Here is a 21,778-nt window from a genome sequence, read left to right on the forward strand (position 1 = left end):
GTGCAGAATCTTGTCCGTCTAAACAACAATAGTAATATTTGTGCACAAATGAACTTCCTTGTACAGCATGGGTAAAAGGGCTTTTGCTGCCACGGCCTCCTACCATGTGATTTTAGAACTTGAGGAAATTCCATAAATATTATAACCCTCTCTATACTGCATCTGGTACTACATTAGCAGACATCTTGAATGGAAGGTAGATCAGAGACCACTAACAAAAATCATCAGGGGATTGGACAGATAGACTTGGGAGCTAAATAGCTAAGTCCTTAACTGAACCCAGGATGCTTACATGGGTAGAAGGGGAGGAGTACATTTAAGGATGTCTAGGTGGAGAAAAAATAAAGTTGCTTAAAACCAAAATCCACATTCAATAGAACTTTGTGCCAATGGATAGATGGATGCAAGGCTGGATAATCACTGAGGCATCTCCCCTGGCAAATCCTACAGATGTTCTGCTTTTACTCCGGTCCCACTAACTTCACTCAGATATAACCTCATGCTTCAGGGCTTAAACCATATCTAACCACACTGAGCGATCCTACTCTGAGGTTTGTTGTACCTTCCTGTGAAGCATCTGGTTCTGGCCACTGTAGGATACAGGACAGTGGACTAGATGGACCATGGCTCTGATCAAGTCTGACAATTCCTAGATTCCTATGTCAGATGCTCATTAATATAAGACAGAAGGATATATACCTACTGCATTTTGATATCACATTATTCTAGTGTGTGAATGATGTCTCTAAAATTTCAGCATATCTAGAGTTGTTATACAATGAAGTTATCCATGTTAGTCAACTTAACCATACAATTTTTGATGTTTAAAAAGTACTAAGTTATTAAAAGCTGATGTTACTGGTATTCTATTTTTACTTAGACATCTGAGAATTTGAAAGGGAAGAACCCAAAGCATGATGAGTACAGACCATGTAACATAGAACTGAATACACAACCTAAATTATGTCAGGGTGAGGTAAACTAGTCTGACAACAGTAATAAATGACCCAAACATTTTTATAAAAAAGATTAACAGAATCTTTTCTACAATTCCTAACTGTTTAGGTAACTTGCTTCACAAATTATCTTACATATTCATATGTCCCTTTAGTTCTCGATTCCCAGCTAAGACTGAAAGCAGGAAGTTGAAACTATCTTGAGAAAGAACTCTTTGCAGGGTAGTTCTGTCTTAACTGGAATCAGGAAGCATCAGGAGCCTGCTTGAATAAATAGGCTGCTTGAATCCAGTTTTGTTAACATAAGTGATTTGGGGATGAACAGCCACACCCACATTCTTTTGGGGGATGTATCCTAATCTACCCTATGGAGATTTACCCATTGATAATTGAATTACAAGCAGCTAAACAGTATCCTTATAAAAATATTAATCAGCAGTCCAAAACATTGCAGAATTATTATTGTAAGCTTTAGCCTTTTGGATCCTTACTATAAAATAATGTAACATTTTCTTTTTTATATATAGAGGAGAAGATTCTGTTTTATTGTAAAACGAAACAATTTAAGGTAAATAATGTTAGGAAAGGACATAATTTTTCCTGCCAATATAAAAATGGATGCAAGATCCAGGGGAATTAAAAGGTGAAATAGCACATCATGATCCAGCAGTGCACTTATCACAAATAACACACATTTAAGAAAAATTATATTCCTCAAAAGTGTTAAGTTTACATATAAAAATATGTCAGCTTCCAGCAGGGGGAGCTCTAACTCTGGAAACACTTTTGTGGTTGCTGAAGCTTTTATTACCTGATTGGGTTGCATATACTCTGTTCCAACTATGTGCGACAAAGTCTTCTATCCTAGTCGTCTGTAATATGACCACCATACATAATCTAGCCAAACAAGTAACGGAGATCTTCCCAGGGTACCTACAACAAGAAAGGTATTTTTTAAGTGTAGGGTTTGATTCTAAAGGAAATGAAATAATTATTCAGCCAAAGAGCAGGGGCTAGTTAGTGTATCGGGATTGCTATCCTCAGTGAAGAAAGATTCAATTCTATATGCCAGTCAGGTTCAGAACAACAGTTGATGGGGCAGAAAATTTCCACTATTCTACTTGTCACACAAGAGAGGTCGCACAAAGTCATCCTTCGTAGAATGTGTTAATCATCTTTAAAATTCGTATTAAAAATAAAAACCCAGTGTTGCACATATAGGAAACAACAGGATTAGGTACAGCACATTTATGAAAGTAGTCAGGGATGGCACATACTTACTTACATGGGTTTAAGGAAATGCAAAAATATCTGAGAATTTGCTTCCAGGTAGTTGTAGAGAACACGGTCAGAAATTGTGAGGTCCCCATTGTTAAAAGGGTACTTTCTGTTCTAGCCCTGAGGTCCAAATTTCTGCCACTCATGCAGACAGGCATGACAGTGGCAAAGTGAAAAACAGAATCGTCTTGAATTCCTGTTCACAGGTACACTGATCAAGCAGGTTCTGAAAGATCAAAGAGATTTCACTTATTCAAGAGACTCTATCAATTTGAACATTTCTGTGTGAAGATTTTGTACCTCCTATAATTATCAGTAACATTGCAGATGACTATAACTGACAGAAGTTAGTGACAAAAGTATCTTCACTATTTTTTGCAGCATTTATTTTGTGCATTAGACAGCACTTTCTGTGTCATTGTTTCCCCGGTACCGTCCACTACCTATTTCCTTTCTTGCTATAAGACTCCTATAAACATCAACAGGGGAACAAAAAAAACCTTATAATTTCTAAAGGGTTTTTTAAGATGATTTTCACACCATACTATTTAAGATGTGAACTATCAGAAAATAGATTTTTTTTGTAATTAGGAATTTTCTCAAAAAATTAAAGTTAATGTTCCCCTTTTAATGTGAATATTCATGTTAAAGAGCTAATTGATTTCTATGACTGTGCAATGTTGCTTGCAATTATTAACTGTATCAGTGTTTGTATATCTTTTAAATATCAATACAAGTATTTTAATTAAAAACACATTCTACAAAATGGGAACAAGTTGAGAGAAAAATGATGATGATCTAGTACAACCAAAGTGATGTTTCATATTACATGTGATCAAAACACTTTGGACTAGATGCTTAGCTGGTGTAAATTGGCATAGCCCCATTGATTTCAATAAGGTTAATTGATGTACACCAGCGCACACCATACACAGTAATAGTACAAAATACTCCAGTGGCACGGGGAACAAAAATTCATGTTCTCGCATCTGAATTAAAGAACAAAATGAAACCAGACCAAAATAATTTCTCATTTCTACACTACAGTAATTATCTGTAATGTCTGCAAACTGTTTCCCATGCACACAGGAATATATTTAATCAGAAGCCATATTTCATGCTTCAGAATGAGAGGATCTAATTTCTTGTTTGATGTACAGTTATGCCGCTATAAGACAATTTTGTGAATGGATCTTTATGTAATGAAGTTTATTCTATTTTATTATCTCACAGCCCGCAGTAGCTGTCAGTGACTTTTCAATTTTAAACGACTTTACAATGATAAATTTAATAATCCTATTTTTGTATTTTATAACTCCTGTGATGTTTTACTTGCCTGGCCAAAATTACCCAATGCAGCATAAAGATTAGCCAACATTCCAGCGGGTGGCTCATTGGTTATTTTAATAGAGTTTTCCAAAGTTTCCTTTGGAATGACATGATCTTTAGGAGAAGGGGCAGGTTCAGCACTCATAAAACCCCGATAGTCTGGGTGACTTCCTTCACTGTTTCTCCAGGAATTCCTCTAATGTGTCAAGCCACTTTGCTACAAGATGAATTTTCTGGGCAAGGGGGTGGGGAGGTAGGAGAGAGAAATAGGCTTCCCAGTGAGCTATTGATTTGAAATATGAAACATTTTATTGATACAAGCAAATCCCAGGCATAAGGAAGCAGTTTGATATAGCACAATATTTGAAAAAATCATGTGCATCTGTTTAGCACAATATACTGCATAATGACAGCAATCTTCCCTGTTTGTATCTATTCATCTGATTATACAGAGTAACAATTCTTTTTGCTACACATTTATTTACTAAAGGATTTTTTTAATGGATAATAAATTAGTAAATCAAATAGCATGTGTTTGGTAAAATACTTTAGTCAACTCCACACAAGGCAGATGCAGTTCACATTTTATGTGATATTCAATGACCCATTAACACTCATACCTCAATATGAAGTTATGAGCTTCTCTTTTGGAAGAGACAAAGGAAGTTGGTAATCATTATTTAGCACTGTTTTATCTAGACACACATTATTTTGAAAAGCTTCCATTTTTAACACTGCAATGTAGCACTGTTGTAATGAAGAGCTTTGACTTACTTGAAGTATAACCCAGTGGCCTTCTTTTGATGCTTTTACCATAGCTATTTCTGTAACCGCTTCCTGTCCTTGACCCAGAGGTACATTGTGAAGTTTTCTGGCGTCAGTGGTAAATTCAAGCTTGCTCCCTAAACAGAACAATATATTGTATCACTTCAACCCAAATAATTAATATCGTTCAAAGAATCACGTACTGTGCACAGAGCATTTAAATGGTACACATCATAGAAGTCACTAAACTGAGAACAAAACAAAACAGAGACAATAAAAAAAAACCCTCCAAAATATAGTTTCATTATATCAGATGGACTAATATGTTTTATTCCTTTTGTGCTTCTTACAATATAAAATTGCTGATACAATAAGAGGCAATCCAGAAGGAGAACAACCAACTAATTCCCACTAAAGAAATCACTACCTACTACACACATAAAATACAATTATACCACAAAAATGCGCTTGCTGGTAATGTAATGTAAAGGAAAATATAAAAAAACTTCTGACTAAAATAATATGAACTGACTAGGATATCTGTTAAGCAGCTGCATATCCTATCACACAGTACAAGGAGTTAACTTGTAGTCATTACACTGAAATTGGGGGTGGGGGAGTCATGGCATAAGGAAGGATGAGTTGAAATTAACTCATTTATCTCTTACCAGTGTAACTGGGCCAAATTCTCCTCATGCAAAACTATTGACTTGCACTCATCTAATCAAAACAGATGCTGGCCCTTTATTTTTTCACCAGAGAGCAACCAACAATTGCATTGTACACTGTCTGAGTCAAGCACTACAATTGTCATAAAGGAGTATGTTTTCCAAATCTCATATATTTCATGAATTAACATGTGACGGTACTCAACAATAATGGAGGTTCCTTATTTATTTCTCTAGAGGTATCAATTGTAATAGCATTAATTACAATGAATTATTTTGGTATTAATGTGAATGAGTAGGAATTCCACTCCAATTCAATAGACAGTTTGTTAGTTGTAAGCATTCCCTTTTGTGCAACATTAACAGACATGTTTGGCCTGGACTTACTTAATGATTCTATGACTTTCAATGGGTCAACTCCAGGAGATAAATGAAAACTAGCAGGACTGTTTTCTTAAAACTATTTTGCAAACTCAGTTTTATGCCTCTCTACATATTTGGTTCCAAACTTCAACAAAGTTCCTATAAATTAAGAATTGCAAAATGATAAAGCTTCAGGGAAACCAACATTTAAAAGCTATAGAAAAACCATTTATACTACTGGTATTTAATCAAGACTCATATTTGGTAGAAACCCAAGAACACCACACTCTGGAGGCAAAAAAATCTGTCCCTCTAAGTGTTCAGGTTAGTAATCTAACCTAACACCATACGTCATCTGATCTGGTCTTCTGGCTCACACCATAATCAGCTTCTGGAGGGAACGTTTCATTTTCCATTCTTGTGAAAACTTTGCTTTCTTTGGACATTCTGATTCCGCCACTTTTTTTCCTTCATTTTGGGGAGCCTTCAATATCTTTATCCAACCCACAAAATTCATCCCATTGTCCAGAGATGAAAAAAACCCTAAGCACACCGATCACATTTGACTGTATCCATGTATATTTTGAACAGCAAAAAATCCCAAATTCTTTGCACAAATTTTGTTTTATTTAAAACAATGTTTGTGGGCTTCCTTTCAAGCCTACCCAGGTTCCTGAGTACATACTACACCTTAATTGTACTCCATGCAGAGCTGGAGTGAAACTCCAGTAACCTATTTTAGCTGTGGTCAATATGAACTCTGAATAAGAAGTCAAGGTCTCAAGCATCGATTTCCTTATTCATAAGTAAAAGCTGCAAGACAAAATATTTACATAATTAACTGAACAATTCCCCATGTAATGCCTACAGCTCTTTACATTTATAAGAGCTTAGGACCCCATTCATGATCAAATCCCAAGTTCCAGAAGTTTTTTTAAACATGCAGTCTATGGGTACCATAACATATTGATTTAAATATAGAAGTGTTCCCTACTGCAGTTGAATCAATTAACAGTAGATAAGTGGACAAAAGGTAGCAGTTGGATGAGCCCATTTGAATCAAACAAAAAACATCCTGAGCCTTCATACAAAATTTGAACCAAACCCCAAACCTAAAGCTGTTTTGAAGTTCAAACATTTAACTCTTTCTGTTAATTTTTTGCTCCCATCTGTGTGCCTTTTTTATATGGGCCCAGGGATAGAAACACTAAAATGTGGGGAGAAACAAAATTTTATGGTGTTCCCGGCTCAGTCAAAACCAAATAGCACTGGAATGTCATGTTACATTTCCAGAACTGAGAGGATTGGATAAGCAACCACATTTTTGGATGGTTATCAAATCTGAATCCGAACTATCTAAGGTTAGCACATTGCCAGCTTTTGGCAACTACTTTTTAGAAATAAAAAGTAAACATAAAACCACTATAGTATTTAACTGTCTTGTGCAAGGATATGTTGCTTGCCAACATTTGGAATTTACTGAGGAAGCATTTCAGCTAAGCATTAGTAGCCACCACTGCCATCAGAGCAGCAAAAAATGTGACAAATAAACGACTGACTGCAATTGCCCCTTTCAAACAGAACAGGAATGTTTTTGGGGGGAGAGGGGAGGGCGGGAGCGTCCCTGCCCCTGGTGGAGGTCATTATTCTCCGGAAACTGGTAAACCAACCCTGGCTCGTGTAGATACTTGAGAATAGGAAATGTTTTGCCTTTGAAATGCACCAGATTACATGTAGCTTCAAAGAATGTTCATGGGGAAGACACCCCCGGGACCACCTTACAAGGGCTTTATTTCTTGCCTGCAAATTAGTCAGTTCAAAACACTGCTTCCTCTCAGCTCAGCCCTCAAATCTAACACTGCAGATGCCATTTGCAAAATGGGGCGGGGGGGGGGGGTGAGAAAGAAAAGTGACTGTTTCAGAGAAGACAAAAATATTTCTCAAAAATGAAGCCAGGCGCTGTAGAGGCAGGAATAAGATGCAGTTCAGCTGGCAGGTAATACGCTGACAGTCGGATGGGTTTTTGAGGCATTTCAATAAATCCCTCTTTTTTCAACTTCAGCAGGGGTGCTACACTTTCCAAATGGCAGACAGACAATAGCATCTACATTATTTTTAAGACAGCACCCATGGCATTATGATGACTACAACTAAATCCATTTTAAAGCGGGGGGTGGGGGGGGGTCAACAGATGTATTGAGCTCTTTGTGAAGTGCCTCACTGACATTTCCCAACTCCCTCAGCTTCCCCCCCCCTTTTTTTTTTTTTGAGAAACCTGGTAAAATGCACTAAAGGATTTAAGGTTATCGTCTGTCTAACTTCTGACATATCTTTATGACAATAAAGAGTCACTGTCAACTGTAATAGGAGGGCAACACAATGAATCCTGGTAAGTCAGAGAGGGAGGTCATTTTTTTTTTCAACTCCGCTGCCCTCTCACCCCCATTTCTTCCTCACATAACAGAAGTGCCATCTGTTCCTATCCCAAACATGCATGTATTTGATTTCCATTCAGTAATAGCTAACAAAAAAAGAGATTATCACGCGATCTAAAGCACTCATCAACATTAGTAGTCTCTCCCATCCAATGTGTTTTGTTTGCACCTCCAAAGATTTAGAGACAAAATGGAGACAGACAAGTGCTGTCATTGCCTATAATTATTCCTCTCTCTGGTAGGGGACCATATATTCAAAGGTACAGAACATTGCTGCAGTAAGGAAATATGAGGCTCTGGAGAGAGAAAGTTTGTGTGCTCTAGCTTGCAGTCATATAGCAAGCAATATTACTTGAGTGCTGTGCTATCAAGATGCTGCATTAGAATACACCATTACCAAGTAACAATGTTGCATGATGCCATGTCGTGATGCAAAAATCTGTATACCTTGCAGTTGGGGTGTCAGCATTATTAATGTGGCTCCAAAAATTGACTCTGTACAAAAGTCATCCCAACGTTCCATATTCAGTGTAGCTCAATGACTTCAGCTCAAATCTGTGCAGTTTACAAGTAAAAAAAATTACAAGTTTTTTTTCCTAACTGCCGGGTCAGCAAACTCAACTTGGGATCTTAAAGTCAAGCTGGGTTCTTTCCTTCCTATCTTGTTACCAGTGCTAATGATTCTGTAGGCCAAATCCTGCCTTCAGTTACATCTGGTGCCACCTCATGAAAGCAATGGACTTTAATTAATGGTTCAACTGAGGCCAGTTTGTGGTTGTCCTGAAGTAGTGCTAAAATGAAAAGAAAGAAATATGCATTTTGTTACCCAGACAAGCAGACATGACAAAATACATTCATGGAGCAGATCTGCTGAGACAGCTGGTGCCAATTTGACTTAATTACTTTTCAAAGCACTTTAAACCCAAATTTCTTAATGATCTAACCTCTGTCCCATTCCTCTTCCCTCACTTTCTGCCCCTCCCTCTCCACTCCTGATTCATAGATATTAAGGCCAGAAGGGCCCATTGTGGTCATCTCGTCTGACTTTAGAACTTCCTCAAAATAATTCCTAGAGTAGATCTTTTTGAAAATCATCCCATCTTGATTTTTAAAATGGTCAGCAATAGACAATCCACCACAAACCTCGGTGAACTGTTCCAATGGTTAATTATTCTCATGGTTAAATTATCTGTCCCACTCCTGTTTCCTTCCTTTCAGTCCCTGCCTCCCCTCCCCTCACTTCACTCTCCTCCTGCTTTCATCTTCCTCCTGCCTACTTCCTTAATTAAACCAGCTCTTATATGTGCAGGGCCTTTCCACACCACTGCAAGATGGGAGCAGAGCTGGGAGTGGGGCAGATCCTGGAGCACAGGAGCTGTATGGGCAGCACTCCCACACTGTGGAACTAACTGGCATGGTAAGACAGTGGACTACAGCCAGGAAAATTTCTGAAAAGCAGCCTGTGTCATTGCAGGGGAACTCCAGGAAGCTACGCTTGTGCTTCGGAGTAGCTATTTTGTTTAGCTATTAATTAATCACAAGAATCAGAGGCTTTTTACAAAAGGTGGAGATAGGGGGAAGGCATCAGCTCAGCAGTGTTACGCGGTTCAGCTGCAGGGGACCTCCCTATACATGGCTACTAGCTGGGGTTTTGATGCAGGAGTTGTGGAGGGCCAATAGATCCAAGATTATGTACCCATGGATCTTCCAGAATAAGGAGAGAGTTAATCAGAGCAAAGGCTACCAAAGCCTTGGGGCTGCGGTAGATGCTGCAGAGCAACTGCTGAGGGGGCTGGGAAGAATTCCTTGTGTCCTGCAGGGCTGCCTACCCCAAGCCCAGCTGCTCATGCTCAGGGTGGTGGGCAATCCACAATGCAGCTGTGCAAATCAAATATTGCATAAGCCGAGTCTGAAGCAGATCTGTCTGGCAAACCTCCTGATTCCTACATTATGTCAAAATACATGAGTCAACATTTCATTTTCCCAAATTGTCAGTAATTTAGTTGCCCTATTCTTGTCCTTTATATCCTACACCCGGATGACATTTTTGAACTATATTTTAGGAGCCTAATTTGATCAAATGATCCAAGGGAACTCCCAGTAGATCCTCTGATTTAATGCTAAATGTGTTATAATGGTTAACATTTCTGACAATGACGTTTTATTCTGCTCCAGTTAATTTTTTGGTAAAACATGCTTTATTTTTTACATGAGTCAGGAATGCATGTTCCTTTTTTGCAGTTCACTTAGAAAGTAAAAAAAATAATAAAATACAGAGCTCAACCTTGTAAAGTGCTGAGCACCCGCAAAGCGAGCAGAGGGTGCTCGGCACCTTGCTGGATCAACCCCATAATACATCTCCCAATGTGATAGACTTAATGGTGACCTGTAGATGACCCGGAAGGACTTGGGGTAAGACACAGCTAAAGGACTGATATTTGGATTTGGTAAATACTAGCAATGTCTGAATATCTGCTTTCACGGCCTCTTTCCCTTCTCCACATGGGGAACCCAGTGCTTAATTTGCATGAAAGAGGTGTGGAGCTCAAGCAATTAGGTGCTCGGCTTCAAGCAATATTTTTAACATTAAAAAACAATACAGCAAGCCAAGAGGTACCGGGGCTCAGCCCTGCCAAGCCCTGGCACAAATTAAGCACTGATTCAACCTCCTCTTTCCCCACAACACATGTTCAACAAGCCAAACCAACCCCTCTCCTAAATTTACCACCTTCCTCCAGGACATGGCAGCTAACATCCCAATAGGCCCTCGGCCCTTCTCCTTTGTCCCCCCCCGGCTTTTTTTTTTCTTTTCAAAAGGAACTTGTAGCTTGTGGGGAGGGGTGCTAAGGCCTGTGCCCATCAGACAACCCCCTCCAGGAACCCAAGAGAGCAACGTCTGGGTTGAGAAGCAATGACATGACATAGAGAAATTTCCAGCCGTGCGAGGGGGAAAAAAAGCATTTTATACCAAATCAGAAAACATTACACTATACTCTTCCCTCGCCTTGTAAGAACAGCCATTTGGGTCAGACCAAAGGTCAATCTAGCCCAGTATCCTGTCTTCCGACAGTGGCCAATGTCAGGTGCTTCAGAGGGAATGAACAGAACAGGAAATCATCAAGAATTCCATTCCCAGATTCTTGCAAACACAGGCTAGGGACACCATCCCTGCCCATCCTGGCTAATAGATGAACCTATCCTCCATTAAGTTATCTAGTTCTTTTTTGAACTCTGTTATGGTCTTGGCCTTCACAACATCCTCTGGCAAGGAGTTCCACAGTCTGGCTGTGCATTGTATGAAGAAATGCTTCCTTTTGTTTGCTTTAAACCTGCCGCCTATTAATTTCATTTGGTGACTTCTAGTTCTTGTGTTATGAGAGGGAGTACCTTTAAATAATACTTCCTTAATTACTTTCTCCTTCCCTACTCGGTTCTGTGTGTGTGAAAACCATGCCATCCTTGGGTGACTCAGTATATAATTTCAAAAATGAATCCAGCTCCCACATTTTGCTCCCAGGATGGCTAGTGGGAAAATCAACTCTCTTCACTGGGATAACTTTCCAGGGATGATATTGTTTTTGTGTCCTTAAGAAAGCAATTTTGAGTGGCTGGGAGTACTGTGGAAATTGCACACTCAGCCCCAGGGAGCATCTCTGACTCAGAGTGACACTGATGGACCAAAGGCCAACTCTCCAGAGGCCCAGTAGAGCTGTCCTTCCGCATAAGCAGCTCAAGCACCAGTATAGAGTCCTCGTAAATGTACAAACCAGTTCAATCTCTCCCTCCCTCAGTGGGAAGAGAGGAGGAGGAGATAGCTCTATGGCAGAATCTCTCCTCACACGCAGCAGATCAGGTCCCTGCACATTGTAAGGTTAGTTCTGCATAGCTAATGACTTATGGAGCAAAGTGTTGTGGGGGAAAGAGATCATGGACTAAGCAAGTATGTGCATGAGCACACGCCTACCCAACAACATACAAAGGTGTGTCCGTAACAGACATACTGCACCTGGACAGCTAACTGGGCTGTGAAGGTAAGCTTGTCTCTTTCAAACAGACCACGACTGATGTAAATGAAATTGGAGTATGTCACACACTCGGTCAGGTTGTTTACGCGCACTCACCCATTGTCAGAGGGTTCTGCCTGCTGCACTGCTTTGTGAAATACAACATAAAAAGCCTGTGACAGAAGGGAGACAAGGGTCTAAGCCAATGGTAACACTAGATTAAAACAGCAGCAAACAAACATATTGATCTCTTCCTGAATAGTAACCTTGAGTGAGAACTGATATATTGGATTGATTTTATTCAGCTCTTCCATGAGGAAATAGAGCTAGGAAGCTCTTGCCACTACTGACTGATAATGCTCATGAGCCTCATTGATCTTTACTTTGTTGACTTTTGCTTCCAAAACCTGCAAAATACCAGAGATACAGAAACTGGGTGTGAAGAGCTGGACTTGGCCTGAACAAGACTGACAGGATTCAGTGAGCAGCCCTGTGACAGAGGCCTTGGGAGAAGCCAGAGGGTTTGAAAATGACGGAGGTAGCAACAACTTTTGGGTGTGGTTCTGGAAGGTTCTGAGAGCCTTAGATTCTGCAAGGTTCGAGATGTGACATACTCTCAACTCCCATTACAGTCAATGAGAGCTGAGCGCACTCAAGACCCAGCAGGAGACGCTCACCCTTTGAAGGATCAGGCCCTTGAGGAAGCCACAAGATTAAGAACAACATGAACTTCTTTTCCCTGCTTCAGTTACTTTTCAAATCATTTTAGGGCATTAGAAATTCAAAGGGCCGCATCCTAAAATTGTTTTACATGCAGCACTCCCAATAAGGCAATGGAGTTTTGAGTGCAGACATTGCAGGATTGAGTCGCAAATATTTAATTTCAACCCATTTGTTTCTCACTGCTCAAACATTTTAAAAGACAGAAAGAAAATAAATCAGTGATTACTTTCCCTCAATGGGTTTTGTGAACTGAGAATAGAGAGAAGACACAGAAAGTATCCAGCTTCTATATATGCCCAAAGCAAATGCAGCTGCTTGTAACGTGCTAGAACATCTGCAGGAACATGACGTTCATGCAGAATCACACACATTAGAATATAGCTTTACAGAGAGAACAGTTTAGTTATGAAAGCCACATAAATCTATTTTCTAATAGCTTTGTCCACCACCTCCTCTTGCTCCCTTCACAGAATTTTAACTGAAGAATCCTGTCAAACTGGTCATAATGGGACAGATCCTCAAGTCCTTCATCATTTTTTCCTCAGTCCTTAGTAGTTTGAATAATGTCATGGTAAAAAATGACTAGGGATTTCAGGGTCTGGCCCTGTTTGCATTAATAGCCACTCAGTAACACTCTCTCTTCAGGAGAGGCATGAAGCTACCAAAAGAATAACAGGCAGAAGACATCAGTGCCTATCTGAAATAGGTAACCTCATTCCAGGCCCAGCTGATCACATTTTGTAAGAGGCACTGCTAGTCCGCAGAAACTAGGCAACAAGGACCCGAGTTTCTATTCCCTTGCACCTTGCATAGTCCTTTACACCAGTAAGTGGGAGAAATGTTACCATTCCAACTTTGCACTGCTGTAAATGATGGCACAAGGTCCATGGAAATGGACAATCAGGCCCCCAAATGTGAATTTTTGCAGAGTAAGAGGCAACCCCTTCCCTGGTTCCTTTACAAGTCCCAGCTAAATGCTCTTCCTTAGGATTCACACTCAACCATTTTTAAAAGCAAGCGTTCTAAAAGGTTCTTTTAAACTCCAGTCTGTCCCAACAACCTGTTTATAAAGAGTTCTGATGCTTTCATTTATTTGATGGCTTCTTTTGAAAGAGGCTTTTAATTGAATGTTTGCTATCTACTGCTGTTTCATCAATATAGGCTGTTTCCTGAGGATTTTTATAGGGGAAACTTTGGCAATGATTTATGTTAGTTTAAAGTGATCTAGGAGACAGGTGAAGATGACCCCACAGTAAGACGAATACAAGCCTGCTGCTAATGTGCAGATTCGCAATGTACTGGGTTCCTGGGAACATCTTACTCACAGTCCCCTAAGGAGAGTCCAGGCAGGATGCATACACACAGGGTAATCAGCCACAGCCACATTCTCTCATTCTTCCCTCTGACTTCAGGACTCAGACAAGCCTGATGGAAGAGTAGCCCAGCAGGGTTCACAGCTTTCAGCTCCATCTAGTCTCACAGCACTTACTGAATCCTCTCCACCTAAGGAAGACCTTCAGAAGTAAGCGTCTTCCTTTTAAAAAGACACTGTCACATGATTAATGTTCCGAGACATTTCTGTAGTTGTTTGTTGATGTTCTCTATTCTGAGTCGGGGAAGGGTTGGGATAATAGCATCTCTGTATTCTGAGCTGGCTTGAATGCTGACATCCTCAGATATTTTGGTCAAGTCATTTAATCATCACCTCAGTTTCCCTATCTGTGAAACGGGTGAACTATGTATTTTTCTACCTAACAAGGATGAACTGAGGATGAATTAATTAGTTTGTAAAGCACTTTGCAGATGAAAAGGAGATATAAGTGCCACGTATTTATTACTGATATCACATGACATTTTTTACTTATGAATGTAATATTTCTCTCTAAACTGCATATGAACCATGACTTTAAAATGCAATGATTTCTAACATTAGCTTCTTGGTTTGCATACTTAGCACTGTTTGCACAAGAGATGCAATGATGTGCATCAGCATAGCAGAAATTAATATAGAGCTCCAAAATGCGTATTGCATTCATCACTTTCCTGTTACCTTCTCAAGTTCCTCAATTTGTATGCGGTTCATTATGCATCCACTGAAAGGGTTTTCCGTACTGGACATATGTTTTTACAGTCAGTTCTGACTACTTAGAGCCAGAGAAAACAGCTCAATTGATTGAATCTGTCTGCCTGCATTGCACTGGAGTAATTCTTACACTGTTCCCTCCTGTTGTTTTATCTAATCTCCTCGGGCCCTTGGGAGTTAGGTGCCTAGGTGCTTTTTGAAAAACCCACTACGTGCCTATCTGTATTGGTGCCTAAATACATTTAAAAATTTGGCCCCTTAATTTTATGATTGAGCAATGTCAAACAACCAATAACTCAGTACAGTGCAATCTTAACAAAATTCTAAACCAAACAACATAGAAAAATATCAGTAAGCATTTGGCTCATAAGAAACTATGAAAAGAGATGCGCCAAAGAAAGGCTAATTTTCAGTTAACAGTCATGTGAAATGTAAAACATCAGTCTAATTCTCTTCTTGCAGCTTTTCTTTTGAATTTATAAAAGGATTTCATTGTGATTAAAACATTTTAGAATTATCAGGGTACAAATTAGAGAGAGATTCTACTACACAACATACACGTGCAGTTTCACCTATGTACATAACCAAGGCTGTTACCCAAGGAAAAGAGTTGTTAAAAAGAATCTCAACCACACTGAGATCCTCACAGATTAATATGTTGAAAATAGAGGTGATGCAATAAGTATAATTATGAAAGCAAAACATCTGGTTTTGATCAAAAAGAGCCATTTTCATCTTATCAAAATGATCATTATTCTTGCTGATCTGATTCTTTTCATATTTTACCTTTAGTTCTATTTCTGCTGCTGTGTGTTGTTTCCAGCTTTTCAACCAAAAGTATATCCCCAAAGAAATTACTCTTGGCAGCTGAAAGGCGTGCCGGTAATTCATCCTCAAGCATTTTCAACTCAATTTTAAAATAATTTTGCTGCTTTGTGAGTTCAGACTGAAATGAAGATGGCCAGTTTACAAATCTATAAATCAAACAATGTTAATATAGGAAATATTGCATCTCTTTGCTTCAAACAAACTGATCACCTAAACCTTCATTATAAATCTAGATTTTAGTAATTAAGTTTTGGATTAACATTAAAAGGAAGAAAAAGTATAAATTGTGACCTTTTTTCTGATTATTATTAAACAGATTTAAATCAGAAAAATTAGCTAATTACTGGCTATAGATTCCATCCTAATAAATCTGAGTTGAACATCCAGATTTATGTCTGACCATATCTTACAATTATTTCTGTGTACACCACACACCAGTCATGTCATCCTCTTTTAGGCAAAAACATGCAGAAGCAGGAAGAAGTCATACACAACATTAATAGCTTCAAAGCCATGGAAAACCTGAGGCATTATCCCCTTGGTTAATAGGGGTAGTAGCTGAGCAGACCTAGCCTGGCATGTGCCTTAAGTGTACAGACCCTTGATGATTTGCAAAGAATCATGGCCCCAATGTCAGTCTGAGGGAATTCATGTGGCATGCCTACCCCACCAACAGCTGCAGAAGCAGCTTAGTGACCTTGCTGGCATTGGTCCCTGGTCTCCAGTTGCAACTTTGCAGTGAGTACAAGCCATAGATCAGGAGCACGAACTTCTCAGCACTTATCTGTGGCAAATCTGTAGGGTTCTGAAAGGATTATGCTATCTACAGGCAGTTCCCCAGGCCCCTTCTGATGACTGACACCTCCAACCCCCAGCCAATAGAACCCCACTCTTGTAGAGAGGTTGAGGAGAAGCTGCTGGGGAAGGAGTTGTGTAGGCTCTGCTCATAGGTTCTTCCTTGGCATTTTTCATGGCCCAGTTTACAAGATCGATTCAATGCATTCATTACTCGTTACATTGCTTTATCCCTTTCTCCGTTATTTCTCAGTTATCAAAGTGTGGCTTCCTCAGTGAGGGTTCTGTGCATGCCAACTCCAAAGTACTAACACAGGTATCATCAGTTATTCTAAAGTAAAAAAAAAAATGGATGCCAAAATTTTACAAGTATAAAATGTGTATTTGTTCCACCTTCAAATAAACCTTTTTGATGCGACCAAGCAGAAGATATTTCAGTCCAAAAGGAGCATTCCAAGACGAGCTTATACATGACATATCCGTCTCAAACATAACTATAGTGTTGCCACTACAGTGCTCAATTGGCAACATTCAGACTTGGTGTGTGTCCACACCATGGGGAGGGAAGCTTTAGGGTAACATTTTCAAAAGTGCCCAAGTTGCTTAGCAGCTAAAGTCCCATTCTCAAAAGTGACTTGGACACTTAGGACCTAAGACTTATTTAAAGTCAGTGGAACTTAGTTTCCTAAATGCCTAAAACCCCAAATCCTATTGAAAAAATCCATTATGCTCCTAAATTAAATACTTAGGCACTTCTGAACATTTTAACCCTTCACAATAGGTAAAAAAACCCAAACTCACATCAGTGAGTCTCAGAGCCCAGGCTTGCACTGTAGTGATAAAAATAGACTAGCCATTTGCACTTGGACTGGAGCCTGGGCTCTGAGACCCGCTCCCCTTGTTGAGTTTCACAGCCCAGGCTCCAGCCCAAGCCCAAACATCTACACTGTTATTTTTAGCCCCATCGCGCAAGCCTAAGTCATTTTACCTGGGCTCTGAGACTCGTTGCCATGGGTCTTTCCACCACCCCTCCCAGTATAGATGTGCCAATGAAGAGACAATGCATCTTCCCTCTTGTTTAGGCACACCCTCTTCCAGCCCAGCCCCACCCAGATTGCTATGCCAGCCAGCTCCTGCTGCTCCCCATAGAGGAGCACAAGCTGCAGGTGGCTTGCAGTGGTGCTCACAGCATAGAGGGCTGGCATAGGTTTCACCACCAGCAGAGGCTAGCATTTCCCTTGCATTTCAGACACCCCAGGACTGGGGGCATTTGAGTCTGGGTTTTGTTATGGCCAATTTGAATTCAAAGATGGGTTCACATTTGGATTTTGAATCCCACTAACATTTGGGAATATTCAGGTCCATGACTTTGGTTCAAGGTCCCTCTATCTAACATCCATAAAGAGATTAAACTGATTCAGTGCAGTGTATGAGAGATTATAATCTGGCCCACTGAGCACAATGAACAAAAGTTCACTTGAATGCCTGCTGGGCTATATATATTAGTATGACAAGTACAAATCTATTGATGAAAGTGAAAAAGTTTGTTGTGCTGGTTCCTCCAGCAGGTGGAGGTGTCATTCTAAAGCACAATAACTAACATGACAAATGTTACAATAACACACACACACACATATACCTTGAAGAGTTCTAAGTCTGGTCTTCCCAAATTGACAACGAGTGCCAACAACTGATCTTCTAACCCAGCTTGAGTAACAGTGAAATTGATTAAAGTGTTCTGGGCCTGGCTTTCTGGTTTGTAATGGAGAATTGCAAACTGTGTGTGGAGGATCAGCCAGAATTTAGGGTGAAACTTACATTCCTTATCCCCTACTCTTATATACCTGCGTGGGAGGGTTGGGGCGGAGGGTGAGGGTGGAGGTGAAGGAAAGGAACATGGCAGTAGGAAATAATTGTGCTTCTGAAGAAAAAAAATGTGAGTGAGAAGAAAGTAGCTTGACTGAAAAGTGAACAGGATGCTTGGCTCAGTTATTCAAGTCCGAAAGAGACTTGTAGTGTGTATTGGAACAGAAACTGCATTTCAAAAGTCATTCACATTCAGAATTGCAACCAAAATATAATTAGTAGCAGTAACTTTGTGAGTCTCAACATACCCGGAAATCCCGTCTTGAATCAAATGCCTCCCGAAGGAGTGAGAAATTCAAGCTGCCTTTCCACGCTGAGCTGGTGCACACCAGTGTATCAGTAGGCAGCATAAGGAGGATTCTGCATGTAGTTGCGCTGTGGGGGGGGTGTCATGAAAAAACAACCCCCTGAGCGCAGCACGTTTCAGCACTGTAAAGTGCCAGTGTAGACAGTGCCCCCGCGCTGGGAGCTACGCCGCTCGTGCAGGTGGGTTTTTTTAGAGCGCTGGGAGCACTCTGCCATGACCACACAAGCCATGTTAAAGTGCTGGCGCAGCAACGCTTTAGCGTTGCCAGTATAGACTAGCCCTTAGGAAGGCTGTTCTCAATACGTAGACAAACTTAGAAGTAAAATTTAAAGTTAGGTGGGGAAATTAAGATAACAAGAGAAAAAAGATGAAAGGATCAGGACAGGAATGTGAGGATTGTGATGATTCCACTTTGGTCCTCAGTTTGACCTGTTTGATTAGGGACCTCACAGCTGCTGTAATTAGAACTAAATTTCAAGAGTCAGGAATTCGTTACTGTGGCTCACTAACTACTTTCTCCCAGTATGATTAAAGAGTAGAGAGAAGGAACTGAAGAAATTCTATGCTATTCCATTAATAGAGTTCTCTCTTGCCTAAATTGTAGGTAAGAGCTGCATTATGGCAACTTTCCCAGGGTTACGTGATTTAAAGAGATTAGACAAGGCGGGTAACGTAACAAGCTAGCATGTATGATCCCTATAGTCAGAAACAATCATGGGCAATAGAGGCAATGACCATGAGAGATGGGATAGTCTCAGTCTCTGGCAGGGCCATGGGATGGAAGGGAGAATCCTTGGTAGTGGCACAAAGGGCTGTAGGTGAAGCTAAACTAGAGGGCAGGAAAGGATTCAGGATTGTAATGGGGAGGAGGGGAAATGCCACTAGATAAAAGGGGAGTGAATAGCTGAGGAACACACTCATATTAGCCTTTCTTTATCTCAGAGAGGAGGGTACACAACTTGAATGGAGGGGGATACAGCTCCCTATGTCAAAACAGTGAAATAAAGAAATCAAGTTAATAAAGTGGAGGATACGGCTCCCTTCCAGCCACTCCTCCTTTTGGGGAGAGGAGACAAGAGCATTGCTAAATGTTGCCTATTTTTGATTCCTGCATGGCAGCACATATGTTGGCATAACCCCTCTGGTGCTACAGTAGGGAAGTGAGGAAGATTCCATATTTGTGTGCTGGGGACCCCTACTCATCTGGGTCTCACAAGGTCCCCGGGTAGTACAGCCAGGATTGTGCAGATAGAACCTTGGCCCAAACTTTAGTTTTCCCCTGTCAGGTGTGCATGGGTGTAAAGCCACACATAAGAATGGCCATACTAGGTCAGACCAAAGGTCCATCCAGCCCTGTATCCTGTCTGCTGACAGTGGCCAATGCCAGGTGCCCCAGAGGGAGTGAACCTAACAGGTAATGATCAAGTGATCTCTCTCCTGCCATCCATCGCCACCCTCTGACAAACAGAGGCTAGGGACACCATCCCTTACCCATCCTGGCTAATAGCCATTAATGGACTTAACCTCCATGCATTTATCTAGTTCTCTTTTAAACCCTGTTATAGTCCTAGCCTTCACAACCTCCTCAGGCAAGGAGTTCCACAGGTTGACTGTGCGCTGCGTGAAGAAGAACTTCCTTTTATTTGTTTTAAACCTGCTGCCTATTAATTTAATTTGGTGTCCCCTAGTTCTTATATTATGGGAACAAGTAAATAACTTTTCCTTATCCACTTTCTCCACACCACTCATGATTTTATATACCTCTATACATGGAAGGGTTAAGCGGCTGGAAGATGCAGCTGGGCCCAACCATTCAGGGGCCATGCAGTACCCAGATGGTAGCACACCCAATCACACAGGTGCTGAAGAACTTTGATGAAAAGATACATTAAATATAGATAAACGTAAGTGGCGAGATGGCTGATGGCATGATAGCAAACTGATTTACCTCCCTTTCTTTAGCATATGCCATCCAAGTAGTGGGTCAGGTACAAGTTCAATGGTTACATCTGAGTTCTCTATCAAAACAGGGTCTCCAGCAACAACTACCTGCTGTATAATATCAACGTACCTGTAAAAATCCTCAGGGGTCGGGGGAGACATGGACACAGTGCTGAAGATGTTAGCAGACAACTCCGTTAATTATGTCACTGGATACTTTGATAAGCTTACAGTAAGAAAACAGTTTATTAGAGTTTTTAATGCTTCCTGGGATATAAAGAAAACAGTTCATGATAAAATTAGCCCCCGCCCCTTTTCAGTAGCTCAACAAATAAATGTTCCTATTCCTACTAATTCTGGTACCTGCCAACTAGCTTTTATCCTGCCTGACTCAAATGGATGACTTTCAAATCTAAGCCATATCTGCTTTTTATCCATTTGATCCCCCTGGAGCGGAGGTCAATCAATAGAGGCCAATGTTCATCGTTTGTAAGAATAGTGGCATTTTGTGCGGACATGTATCACTAGGCAAGCCTTCATTGTTCCATTTAGCAATGGTTGCATCATCCGTCAGCATGGAGATCGGATCAAGACCTTCTGTCATTGGAATGGGGACCTAAAGTAATAAAGGTTAACTTTTAAATTGCTAGTTTCAATGGCTTGTGTGTCACAATATCTTTTCACACATATTTGTAATGCATATAGAGAACAAACTGCATCAACAGAAAAAAATGCATCACACTTCTTATCTTTTTACTAATCAACACATGAATGTAAGAAATTGGGTTATAATTTTAAATAGTCAAAAGACAGAGAATACACAAATTAAGATGATCATACTGATCTCAGCTCTCCAGTGCTGCACATGTGGAAAACAATTTGACTGTCTGTGCAACATTCATTGAAGTATTTTAGAGTTATACATACAAGGGCAGAAGAGTGATCACTGTATATTAAACCTTTAGCAGTATAATCAGGACCCGATGGGCCAATTTCCACACTCAGCTACATTGTCTCATAGCTATAAGAAATCCTTTGTCTTCAACTCAGTTACTGCAGACTTAGGGTGGTATAACAGAGCAGAATTTAGCTGTACACATGCCATGTGGGCAAGTTACCATGAAGCCCTCTGCTTTTTGTACATCCTGACTGTAGAGTGTTTAAAATTATGGCCTTAACATTATTACATTAATATAAATGTGTATATTTTATTTCCATGTTTTTAAGAAAAAAGGGATTCAGGCCCAAATTTTGCCCTGTATTAGCACAAAGTTGATCTAACACTGGCTTAACCAGCCCACAGAAGAGACATAATCAATTATTTTTTGTCAAGGTCTAAATTTCTTGGTCAAGGTCCAGACTCCAGAGGAAAATAATACAAAAATAAAATTAAGAATAAGAGAATAAAAAGATTTTGTGGTCTGTTCAAAAGCGTCT

The 21,778-nt window shown here is 40.2% G+C and overlaps 1 pseudogene; it reads right to left on the minus strand.

The window, feature by feature from the left end:
• Positions 1-21,778, minus strand: part of LOC123378727 — a 215,328-nt pseudogene that overhangs the window by 6,477 nt on the left and 187,073 nt on the right.

The sequence above is a fragment of the Mauremys mutica genome, chromosome 10 (genome assembly GCF_020497125.1).
Source record: "Mauremys mutica isolate MM-2020 ecotype Southern chromosome 10, ASM2049712v1, whole genome shotgun sequence".
NCBI classification, from domain to species: Eukaryota; Metazoa; Chordata; order Testudines; family Geoemydidae; genus Mauremys; species Mauremys mutica.